A 12,482-nucleotide genomic window follows, 5' to 3' on the forward strand; every position below is an offset into this window, starting at 1 on the left:
AGCCCCGGGCTGCGGCGCGGCCTAGTCGGGCCTCGCACAGGGCCTCCTACCTGGCTCTGCTCCGGGCCGAGCCCGAGGGGGGGTTCTTTGCCCCCCTCGCCCTGCTTATGTAGCCGGGGCGAAGAGGTGCAGCTCGCCCCGGGTGATGAGGGCCACCTGCGGTGGGCTGAAAACCAGGGCGGGCGCTGCAGGTCACACAGGTGGTCAGAAACACGGGATTTCTGGCGAAAAGCCCATCACAGGACGGGCAGTTAAAGGCAGGAGGAGGGGCAGCCCGCAGGGTGCTGCGCCCCTGGGGCAGTGGGGCATCTTCGCTCTTCCTTCAGGTGGTGGGATGTGTGTGCCCGCCGAGCAAAATCCACCACATCTGGAAGCAAACTGCAAGCCTTGTAACCCAAATTGCGGGTTTTAAAATTATCTAGGCAACAAAAATGTTGTTTTTTAAAATTATCTAGGCTTTGCCGTTGTGCTCACGCTTCGGGGCAGGGTGATGGCAGACAAAGCAGCCAAATGGCAGCATCGAGGAATCAGCCTTTTTCTCTCATTCGCGAAGGGGTGAGGGTGGGGACGGTGAAGGAGCCCCGAGTTTGCAGAGGGGGAAGCGTTTGGCAAATACAATTCCTAAAAGAGGAGACACGGGGGAGGTCGGAGGGAGTGAAATGTCAGAGGAAAGTAGACTGTAGGGTAAGGTTTATTTGAGGTCATAAAAACCCAGGACAAAAAGTGCCAGTAAAGTTTGCAATAAGAAACCACTAATTTTCAAGCCAGAGAATCTTCTGCTGTCTGAATCTTAATCTGAGTTATATCAGCAAAAAATTTATTAGTCATGTTGTATGACTCAGAAGCTATCCCAAAATGGAAGAATCCACTTGGGAAAGATCAGAGCAACTTTTAAGAAGTCACTACAGAATTCTGGAAATCCTTTTTTCATAGGGAATGAACACTGTAAATCAAATGGCATCGAGTTAGTGCCTGTGTGTTAAATCTGAGTCTAGAAAAATATAAAATATGGTCCCGAATGCAGAAAGTTTCCCCAATGCCATTGAAAATACCGTTGCAATAGTTGCACTTGGTGCAAGCTTACAAAAGGGCAACTGCTCACACTGGTGTGTAATAGTACTGAGACACTCCTGCTGGTTTTAGAGGTAATATTTTTAACATGACACCTAGTTTTCCCTTTTGCTTTCTGGGCTGTTAACCTTGAGTCTCTCAAGGAAATGTAAGCAAGGAATGTTCACCACCCTGTCTTTCTTTACTATCTACCTAGGCAAAGCTTTGGCCAAAAGTCACTGTTGAAAATTGTTCTCAGATAGTAAAAACGTCCAGAGCTTCCACACCACCCTGCTAATTGCAACCTGCAAACATGCCAAATTTGAACAAGATAGAAGCGATCTGTGAATCTGTGTGATCTGTGAAGGATGAATTACAATTAATATAAATGGTTTAACAATGATAAATTCAGATCTCATGCTATGAACAGTTTATCTAGGGAATTAAAAAAAAAGCCGCAAAGAAATGGAAATACATGAAGATACATGAAAAGGTAATTCCATGTTTGATATGTTACAACCAGTTACAGGCTTCTGGTTCATGTTTTCTTCTGTATGCATTCAGAGTTCGTCTCTATGACTTAGCTTTTCAGTAGCTGTCCGTGAACACATGATTCAAACCTTTGTGTAACTGTGTGATGCCCTGTGCTGGCAAGAGAAAATTAAGCTTTTCAGTAGTTCTAGTGAAGCCCGGATTAATGGTCAGTTAAAAGGTACTACCGTTGTGTGCCCCGTACGAGTGCAGTGGCTTATGTGAAGATGTTCTCATCTCTAAATGAAAAATCTTTTCACATCAGTAAGCTCTGGACTGGATGGGATACCCTAGAGATAGTTATTGTTTTAGAATGTAAACATCAAACTTCTCAAACCTGGATTTATTTTTTTAATTTATTTTTATTTTCTCAGACATTTAAAAATCCAGTACCATGATGTGAATTAAAAGGAAGGAAGGTGGAGATTTCTGCAATAAGAGGTGGATGTGCTGCTTGGCAAAAAAAAAAGCCCAAACCAAAACATGTTTATAAGCCAGCTGTTGTGAAAGCTGGTCTCCACAATCTTCCTGTCCTAAACAATCATCAGTTCTTTTTCTGCCTTTTCATCCTTCAAGGTATCGATATAAAGATCAGCCTTGCAGGTTGGTCTGGGTTATTCCAGTTGAGAAGGAGCAAGCTACTGACCAGCATGGCCAAGGTAGATGTTAACAGTGACTGTTAGTGCTGCTTGAAAAGAAAACTTGGTTAGCAGTGAAGTCCCTGAAGGACTGCTTTCGCACTGTGAATACATGCCATCGTTATATAAATAAATACTTACAGGTTTATGCAACCTTAAAATAAATAGGAGATTCTCAGGGACATCCACATAGCAGGTGTGAGTAGGCCTTAGCTCCCATGGCCTCTGTGCTGAGCTGTATAGGTCAGAGCCACGATGGGAAGGTGTGTGTAGCTCCTTCATGCATGAAGTTATCTCTCTGCCATACACTTCTCTACGCATCTGACCTGGGATTAGTTGAGGTGGAGCGAGTCAGGTTCTGCTCGCGCTTATCCTGTGAGTAGTGAGTGGCAAGAGAAAGCGTAAAGTAGGATGTTTGCAATAGTTTCAGTTGACAGACTTTGAAGATTCATTAATACCTCCCAAGTGTTAGTGCATGTTAGTGTGTCGTTGTAGAGAGGGACACGACACTCAATATCCAGTTACAGCAATCGTCATCTTATTTTACAAGCAGTGCTCTTTTATATCCTCTAAGCTGGTTGCTTATCTGTGCATATATTCTAACATTCTACTTTTGCCCAATCCACTCTCACATCACACACCATTCAGCCAACACAATTGTTGATCACGCACTGTTCATGCTCTGGGAAAAGCCAGGATGTTTGCCACCCCTTATCTTGTTTGCTTGGATCTTCTCAGGATTCTTCTGTCTCCTCAAGGGTACACGGGTATCTGTTCAGGGTCAGTGTTAAACTTGTATTTTGATCCCTCGGACCAGCCGAGGTCTCCCACATTAGTGTACCATTTTTAGCACTTTGGAAATTTCAGTCTGGTATTTTATCTCTTAAAAATTAATTTCTTTTCTTTTGAAAATATTACGAGTGCCACAGTAAAGGGAAACAATGCTAAACTGGATGAAATCTTCTCTCCGTCCTGATACCGTTTTCTCAAAAGTAGCCGGTTCCCGAAACTTTATTACAAGTGGAAACCTCCCAAAAATACGTATTAATCTTTTCTGACTCCTCTCCCAAGGTGATCTCCTTTTTGCCTGAAGCATGAAAATTGATTAACTTTAATATGATTGTACTTTGCATTACAACAAGTTTGAATAGGGAATGTGTAATATCCAGAGTGTCTTAAAACCTAGCGTCTTGGGTTTCGGTAGTGGATGCACAAGTTGCCTGTTTGCGCTATAAAGAAGTGTTTTTCTGTGCTGTTTCTAGCTTTACTGCATTATGATTGAGTGTCCTATACATCTATTAGTAAAAATGGGGTAATAAAAAAAAAAGTTGCTCCCGATCGGTTTTCACTCTGCCCTCAGAATTATGAACATCTTATCCAAATCTCCTCTAGTCTTTCTGCTGTCCAGATTTTGATCTTTGTTGCTTTAAGTTCTTCTGCTTGGAGAAGACTCTGGGGAGACCTTATAGCAGCCTTCCAGTATTGAAGGGGGCCTGCAAAAAGGCTGGAGAGGGACTTTTTACAAGGCCATGTAGTGATCGAACAAGGAATAATGGCTTCAAACTGGAAGAGGGGAGATTTAGAATAGATCTGAGGAAGAAATTTTTCACTCTGAGGGTGGTGAGGCACTGGCCCACGTTCCCCTGAGAAGCTGTGGCTGCCCCATCCCTGGAGGTGTTCAAGGCCAGGTTGGACGGGGCTTGGAGCAACCTGGGCTGGTGGGAGGTGTCCCTGCCCAGGGCAGGGGGGTTGAGTTAGATGGTCTTTAAGGTCCCTTCCAACCTAGACCATTCTGTGATTCTAAGTAAGCACCGTTACAATTTCAACCACTGAACTTTTGAATTTCTACCTAATTTGTCCTTTAACAACAAGAGCAAGGCTGAGGAGACTGTTCCTAATTAGATGTATCACTGGTCACTGACGTCAGTGTCAACGGAACATATATATATCTCCCCTTTTTCATGTATTTAGGCCTGCTCCTACTCCTGTGGTTGGTGTATCTTGTCAGACTTCTTTATTAAATTATCTTAGAGGGCCACTAGATGTTAATTTTCCCCCTAGGAGTTTCCAGCATTGAGTTACAACACATCCCGTCTAGTTCATTAATACTAAAGCTTATGGAGAAATTTTCATAACACTGATACTGTAGGAAACAAATTTTCTAAAATGTTTTTCAAGTCATGTCCCATGTCTTTTTTTTTTTTTTTTTTTTTTTGCATTCAAGACATTTTCTTTCAGTTTCTTATTTGTCATTAAGTCTGTTGCTTATAAGACATTGCTCATTTAATGTGATGTTTTCAGGTATAGGATAGTATTTTCCCGGGACTGGAACATCTGTCTGCAGTTGAGTGCAAAATGCCCTTCTAGTGAGAGCACATGAATTTGCTTCCAAGTAAACTAAGGCTTAAACCAATACATGAACTTTGGGGTCACAGAATGTAATGGGGTGGGATGGAAAACTGAAAAAGGAGGTTTTTATTAAATGCCTTGAGATGTGAATTCACAAATATTTCAGCCTGGATTAAATTCCTTGTTAAGGACTAACCTCTGAAAGCATCTACTTTCTGCAACATCTGCTGTGGAAGAGAGACTTGGGCACTGGAGCTGTAACTACCCTCTTGCTAGCTTGAGAGAGAAACAGATGGAGTCTCAGGGAAGATGTAGGATTGAAAATCACTGTGATTTGGACCTCACTTGTAGTTTTTTAATTTCCCCCCAGAGAAAATTGTCAGATTGGAGCACAGGCATAATATATTTCTGCCTTTGTGTGGATGTGCCTTACTGAGTCAGAATCTGGCCTCGATCGCTTCCTATGCTCCCGTGACCTCTCCGCATGAACCTCCTCAGCTGTGAATAAGTGCAGTAATGTAACCTTGTATGATTTCACTCGAACAAGTAAATAAGTCTTGCTTTTCACATTTATAATCACCAGGAAAAAAAAAAAAAAAAAAGGCTGAATGAAACCAGAAACTGTGATTTCCTTTGCCAAGACGCTTGCATTTTCTCAACAGCAGGGATGTGTCCTGCAAATTCAAGTCTGGAAAGTTCACGTCAATACAGAGCGAACTATTTGATCTGGGCACGTTGTGTGCTTTAATTGAGCCTGAAGGAGAGAGAGAGTGTGTGTGTGTTTGTGAAAAACACTCTGAATTTGGTTTCAAAATAGGTTTTTAATAATAGAAGTAATGTCTTATACCAGACTTTTGTTTGCAACACATTATGGGAGTTTGTCCGTGTATTTTAATTGGTGTGAAGTGCTGCGAAGTGCACACCTGGGTCAGTGGGAAGTGGAGCCTGTGTCTGGATGGGTATGCGAGTGCAAGTGTTTCTGGGAACATTAAAAGGAGTTAAATTTTGATGATGTGGGATAAGATCTGTATGTAAGAAAAGAGGTCTAAGGGGTAGTTCTGAAGAAGTGTGATTTTCTAAGGCTCATTCTTCAGTCTGAGTAGGAGCAGTTTGGAGATTTGGAGGCCTGTTTGTAGCAAAATGTAGAGACGTGTAAGAATCACTGGTGATGGCACAGCATTTCCAATGGCAGCTGAGATTATTAAAGAACACTGCTATTTCATTAAGAGGAGAGTGTCTTCCTTGCATAAAAATGCAAACAGTCTGCGTCTCTGCAACCAATCATCTCCACAATTCTTGAAATTCAAGGGAATTCAGATAAAAATCTGTACATTTTAAATTGCCATCATCTTTGAAATAGTTTGTAATCCCTGCTAATAAATCCTTTTTCTCCCTTTTCCCCCCAAACATTCTCCAAGCTCATTTGATTCCACTTTCAGATGTGGAAGCACGGACTCCTCTCTATTAAAAAAAAAACAACCGAAAAGTAAGCTAGGAGTCCGGATACATTGAGCAGGAATACAACTGGTTCCTGCGCTGGGAGAGGAAGGAAATTGGGTGGTTCGAAGTGTAGAATTACTGGTAAGTTAAGAAAATGTATTTTAGTAGGCAAACCATTTTCAGTACTTATGAAGAAGCTTGGCATTGGGAGAAATATGATTTCCTGTAATCAAGGTGCTGGGAGTTGTTTGCCAGCCACTAATGCCTTTGGGGAAATCTAGTAGCAAACCGTGTAAATGAAAGGGATATTAGCAGAGATTGGCTTCATTTTCTTTAGGGCAAAAACATAAAAAGTTATGGTGTTTCATATGCCCTACTTCAGTTGGTTTAGTTATCTCCTGGCTGCTCTGTTCCAGAAGTTGTTGGAAAATGCTTTGGCAATATTGTTTAAGCTAACCAGTATAAATTTTATCTGTTATGCTACAGAGAAATGTGTGTGGTAAAAAGGCATATAAATGTTAAATAAGAGGAATTTTGGGTCAATAAGGCCACTGATAAATCTCCTGTTAAATTCAGCGTGCCTGGAGTCCTATATTTAGTGGAGCTTTTGCAGCTATCGCCAAATTCTAGCAAGGCTCTAGCATTTCCAGTAATTATTACAGCAAAATTTACAGCATATAGTTTTTTCCTATTGACATATTAAGCGTATTTGCAATAGAACACATCCTTCAAGGGACTGGGTTATTGTAGCCTGTTTAGAGATGTGCCCATCTTTGTAATCATCGCACATTATTTGAAAAATATTCTTAATGATTCTTTTTTAATGAATGAAGATTCCTCCTTGTGTTCTGTCCTATGCCACGGGCAGGTGGGGTGCCAACGTTTATCTGTGCCGTTGCATTCACGGAACGCACGGCATCCGTTACTCTGTAGGGGCAGCCTTGCTCTCGAATGAACCTGTGTGTTTACTGGGAGGTACTGGAAATTAATTCAAGTTAATTCCTTCTGGTCTTTCTAGGCAAGCAGTGTGTGCGTACACCGGGGTGTGTGCGCGTATACGCGTGCATTTTGTAGAGCGGCGTATTGTAGTCTTAGAAATGAATCCCCTTGAAGTTGGTACTAACCTGCCTCTTGCATCGATGGAAATGGATATTATGATTGCTGTGTTGAAACGTGCGCTCAAATGCATTGGGAGTTTGATACTATTTTTCAAACTGCCAAATAGATAATGTCAGAACATTTCTGAAATGGGATACTAACATCAAGATATACTGCACCAATCAGCTAACATCAGGCAAAGTATAGCGTAAAACTGTGGATGTAGGAGACTACTACAGAATTTCCATTTTCATTCCCTATGTCAACAGCTTTGTAACTTACCTAGTAGATTGTTTTATGTTTTCCAGACATATTCTCAGTAGACTACAAACACTACATTCAGCTCAGCCTTCAGAACCCAAAGAATTAGATATGCTGTAGTTTATGAAATGGATGTTTATGAAAGTATCCTTTGTTTGAATTGCTCAAAAACCCAACATGAATTCAAACTTTGACAGCGTAAGCAGAAAATAAGAGGGCCATAGTGATCTCCCAAATGTAGCCTTAACTATTGAGGTTCTCATATTGAAAATGCAATTTTCTGTCTAGATGTTTATGAATGTCTTCAAATTCCCTTTCATAATAGCCCCTTTTTGACAGGCCTTTTTCAACTCTGAAATATGAGAAGAAAGGTTGCTGCAGAATGTAGTATATACCATTATAGGAGGTACACCTCTGTCCCTCAAGCCAACAGTACTCTTTTGGAAGTCAATGATGATATATGCATGTGTAGGAGGTTGCAGAGCCCAAGATCCATTGCCGAGAAGCAGGATTCTTTTACTGAATCACAGTAAGTTCAGATGCTAAAATATGGTGTGACACTTTAGGGAGCCTGTCTATGTAAAATGTATGAATTCTGTGTGATTTTATAAACTGTGTGGATAACTCCAGCCTTGTGTAATCTTCAGAGTGCTAGCAAACCTCGTCACGTAGCTGCCAAAGAACAGTCCAAACTGTTAATATTGAATTGCTCTCTACTGGTAGAAATATTTTGTCATGGGGAGTGTCTACATTAAAGGGATCCGGGTCCCCCGGATCGCCTGTGTGCATTAGCATCGGTGCACTAGAAATGGATGTCAACACAACAGAAATGAATGCGCAGCAGAAAAATAGGCACAAAGCACCGACTCGTTCTACCTGTTGGCGCTCCCATTTTCACACCACCCTCGTGCTTTCAGGAAAATCTGGTGGCAAGTGGTGGTGTGCTTGGGCAGCTGAGGGAAAGCGAAGAGTCCCTTTGGAGGTTGGAGGGTCAGATCGTTGGACGTCCGTTGCCAAGATGACTGGTGACCCGGGAGCCTGGGGTCTGAGCCTTGAGACCCAGCGCTGATGACACTGCTCAGTCCCAAGCAGCGGAGAGCAGCCAAGGCCCAAGCTTGGAATCCATCCAGCTGCCCGAGGGGAGCCCGCGAGGGCAAGCTCACGAGTGTTGGGGTATTTGGGGTTCACGTCACGTGCGTTTGGCGGTTTCACAGCTGGTCGCCCATCTAAGGCTGTCCTCGGGATTTGGCTGCTGGGGCCCGGAAGGAGCACAGCTGGGGGACCCTGAAGAGAACTCGGCAAGGGTCCCCCCTTCCCCAGGGAGCTGCTTCTGAGCTGCAGCTCACCCTCCGGGTCTTGGCGGACCCACGCTGCCATATCCCCTTGCAGTGCCGGCAGCCTGCCCACACTGCCGCCCGCACTGCCTGTGGACGCGCTGTCCTGCGCTTCGCCTGACCCGGCTCAGCCAAAGCAGTTCGGGCGTCTCGGGACTATATTGTGCTTTTTAGTTATAAACAGAAAATGAGAGTCTTTGCTGATGAATCTTGTGGGCAAATAAGCGCCGTATTGCCAAGTAAACAGTGGCTGCTGTCCTGTTGGTTTTAACAGAAATAGTCATGGGTGTGGAGTTTGAAGAGTCACGGTTTTCTTCAGAGAAATCATTGACCATGTAAAGCGTGGTTTGAAGCCGATAAGAGGACTCACTGATTTCACTGGGCTTGATATCAGGTCATTTGATCATAAAAGATCAATTGTATGAGAGGAAATGCTGTTCTCAGATTAAAATGGCATTTTTTCTTTCTGCAGAAACATGAACTTTCGGACAGGTATATGGTGCATGAGAAAGAAGATGCTGAGGTTCCCCCAACAGCAGGGACTTGTGAGAGCAAGGAGAGCCTTGCAGGTGTTTGTAAGGTAAGGTAGTAACTGAAAAACGCTCATCTTTTGGTTTGGAGGACTCAAGTATATGAGCATCCTGGATGCCAGGCAAAATCCAGAAGGGCCATATACAAACAGAAGGTGTCACATGCAGATTATTTTGTCCCTTTCAGTGTTGTGAACTTGTGTTCAGGGTAGATACTATCTGTAGAATGGACTACAGTGTGAGGGAACAAGTTGTTCTTTGTAGCAGAGGTAGAGGGAGAATGATCTTCATTTCCTTTGTTGTCCGTTGTCACCAAGTGTTGGGAAAATTACCTGTTTCAGGGAAATAATCCTTTGAAGTTGTTGCAGAAGTACTTGGTATAAAGCTCTGATGCCATCCAGCATCAGTATGTCCTCCAGGAGAGCTGTTTGCTGCTGCAGCGTTCTTATCAGTTGTGCTTGTGAGACTCTATCCCTGCCTTTTTCTCGGTTCCCTTGATCATTCTTTACTGCCTTCTTTTTCATTGTTTTCTTTTTTGAACATCTTTTTCTCCAACAAAATTTGGACAAGTTTCCAGTTAATGTTCGCTCCTGCTTGTAATCGTCATGTTGAAAAAGGAACTAAAGATCAACAACTTCATTGTGCAGCAACAGCATTCATTTTAGTGACAATAAAATCTGCCTTTTTTTTTTTGTTTTGGAGCGAAAGAAAAGGGACAAGGAATTACTGTTTCGGCAAGTCAGAGAAATGGTTCATAATGGCCTAGTTAAATGAACTGCTGGTAGTAGGATGGGTTAGCCCAGACAGGCTAGTAGCTCCCCATACATGCTTCTCTAAAGAAAGCATATTTGAAGGGTGTTTCTCTGAGGGATTAGAAAGGCAAAGGCAAAGGCAGGAAGAAATGCAGCTCCTTGTCGAGCAGCACGGCTGAACAGCAGCAGGAGCCCTGCTCAGCGGCATTGCTGGGCAAATTCTTCGCTAAGCTGGGGCACTGTCTTTACTTCTCGTGCCTTTTTGTAACATTTGTATGAAAATACAGTGTACACTGTGAGGTACGGAGAATTCTGCAGTCGTCTAAAGGGGTGTGAAAATGATTATCTTCTTTTTCCTTTTAACTATCTATATAGCATGAATTGTCTTATGATAGTCTTAGGGCATGCCCGGGGTCCCTGTCCCTCACGGTGGTCTTGGCTTGGCTCTGGGTTCAGCTCCCCGTTCAAACAGCAGCCTAAGTATACAGTATATAAATTATATAAATACATAAAAGTATTTTATGAACATAAAAATGGGTAAAAATCACGGTGGCCTGTATCCGTGCCCGTTCTCAGAAGGTGCTGGCATCCGGGGTCGGTGCAGAGCAGTGTGTGGCATGACCGGGGCTGTGATGGAGCAGGTCTGGGAACTGCCCCGGCCGGGGAGCGCTGGACCCGACTGTGTTCCCGCACCTATGGGGAGGTGACATCCCTCCAAAATGGTCCTGAGGCAGTAGTTGGGCAAATCCACGTGTGCTGTGGGTGACAGATGCGCACCTGAGGTGGGGCTGCTCCCACATGTACATCGATGGAGGCAAATCTACTTTCTCACTCGATTTAATAACACACCTTAAAATGCTAACTGACCTGCAGCCAGAGAAAAAAAAAATTGTTTGTCACATTAAGTGCCTTAACATGAAATAATTCAAGTTCACCTGCGGCAGATTTTTAAGCATAAGCAAGTCCCGAGATGGTAAAGGTAAAAATGCGCACCCCGAAAAGGTCAGGCAGCTGCTGAAACCTCCGTGTGCTCCCAGTTCTGACAAAAGCGAGACGTAGGCAAAGGCAGCTCCAGAGCAAGCCTGAGGAATAAGAAAGGAGGTGTGCTAGTCAAAAGAGAGGTAACATTTATATTTCTAATAATGCTGTAAGGTACCAGGAATCAGGAGGAGCAAATGAACAACTGCTCTATCTCCTATCTCCAAGTCTTGTTTAAAAAGTTCCTAACTTTGGTTCCACTCTTGGGATGACTCCTTCAAATCACTGTCATCCCCTGCCTGTTTTCAGCTTTAACTCGCCTGTATGGAAGTGCAGGAGGAGAGTCAGCATAGTTTAACCCGGTATAATGGTTGAATAGTTTTAGGCTGAACTGGAACATGGAGTAGAGATGATTTTGATTTAGGATATTGTTTCAACACTGGACAAATGCAAATGTTTCTCTTGAGTCTAAGGATATTTTTAATACTGCTTTTTAGATGTTGTTTTATTTTGCTTGAAACTCAAAATGCGTTCTTCCCAGAATTTTTAAACTTGTCCTTTTAATTTTTTTTAAGGGTATCCTGTCAGTTTTTAAATACAGTCTTTTCATGTTGCCAGTGAATGGCTTTGATCTGCAGATGAGAACTGGTGAGATGCAGCTTCCTCATTGCTGGGCTTTGCCAAGAGTTTCGAGTGCGTCTGTGATCGAGCCCGTCAGAAGCCTGAAATTGGGAAAATAAAATTTCCTGACAAGACTTTCCAAAGCGATCTTTTCCCCTTGTCTATAAAGCAAGAAGCTTTATAGACAAGGCGTCTGTGTTTTAGTAGCATAAAAGTGAATGAAGAAAAAAGGAGCACAGTTTGATTAACATGTTCTCTGCTTTATTTATGTAATAATAGCTGGGGAAAAAAAAGTTATATTCCTCTTTCTCTGTACCACATCTTCCTGCTTCAAAGGAGCTGGCGAGGGAGAAGCTCGCAGCGCAGAGGGGTGGCTGGGGGCTACACAAACTGCCCCTCAAGTGGTCTTAAAAAATTTGGCCTGAAAAGGGCAACGTACAAAAGTGATGCTGTAGGACCGCAAGATAGTCCAGGCGGGATCGGAGGAGGTCTCCAGGCCACCCGCTGTCCCCAGCAGGGCCAGCTCTGGGCTAAGACCTGGCTGCTCAGGGCTTTTCCCCAGTGGATCTTGAAACCCCCAAGGATGGGGACGGCATAGCCTCCCTGGGAACCCATCCCTCTGCTCCTCTGCCCTCCTGGAGAAGGTGTTTTTCTGAAAAAACAGTCTTTTGGATGCCTCTTTCTGCCTAAGCTCAGGAAACACACACGTCCCTTGAGGGGAAGAGGGCTTTTTTGGTCAATTTGTATCAAATTACATCGTGGTTGGTTGGAAGAGGATGCCCGATGTTATTCTCAAAAATACCATAGTTCCTTCAGACTTGGGTGAGCGATTCTTTTTAGTATAACTGCTCTTGAATTCTACAGCATATTTCAGGGAATAAGTAAATAAAACGCCATTCA

The sequence above is a fragment of the Charadrius vociferus genome, unplaced genomic scaffold (genome assembly GCF_000708025.1).
Source record: "Charadrius vociferus isolate BGI_N301 unplaced genomic scaffold, ASM70802v2 scaffold38, whole genome shotgun sequence".
Classification (NCBI taxonomy): domain Eukaryota; kingdom Metazoa; phylum Chordata; class Aves; order Charadriiformes; family Charadriidae; genus Charadrius; species Charadrius vociferus.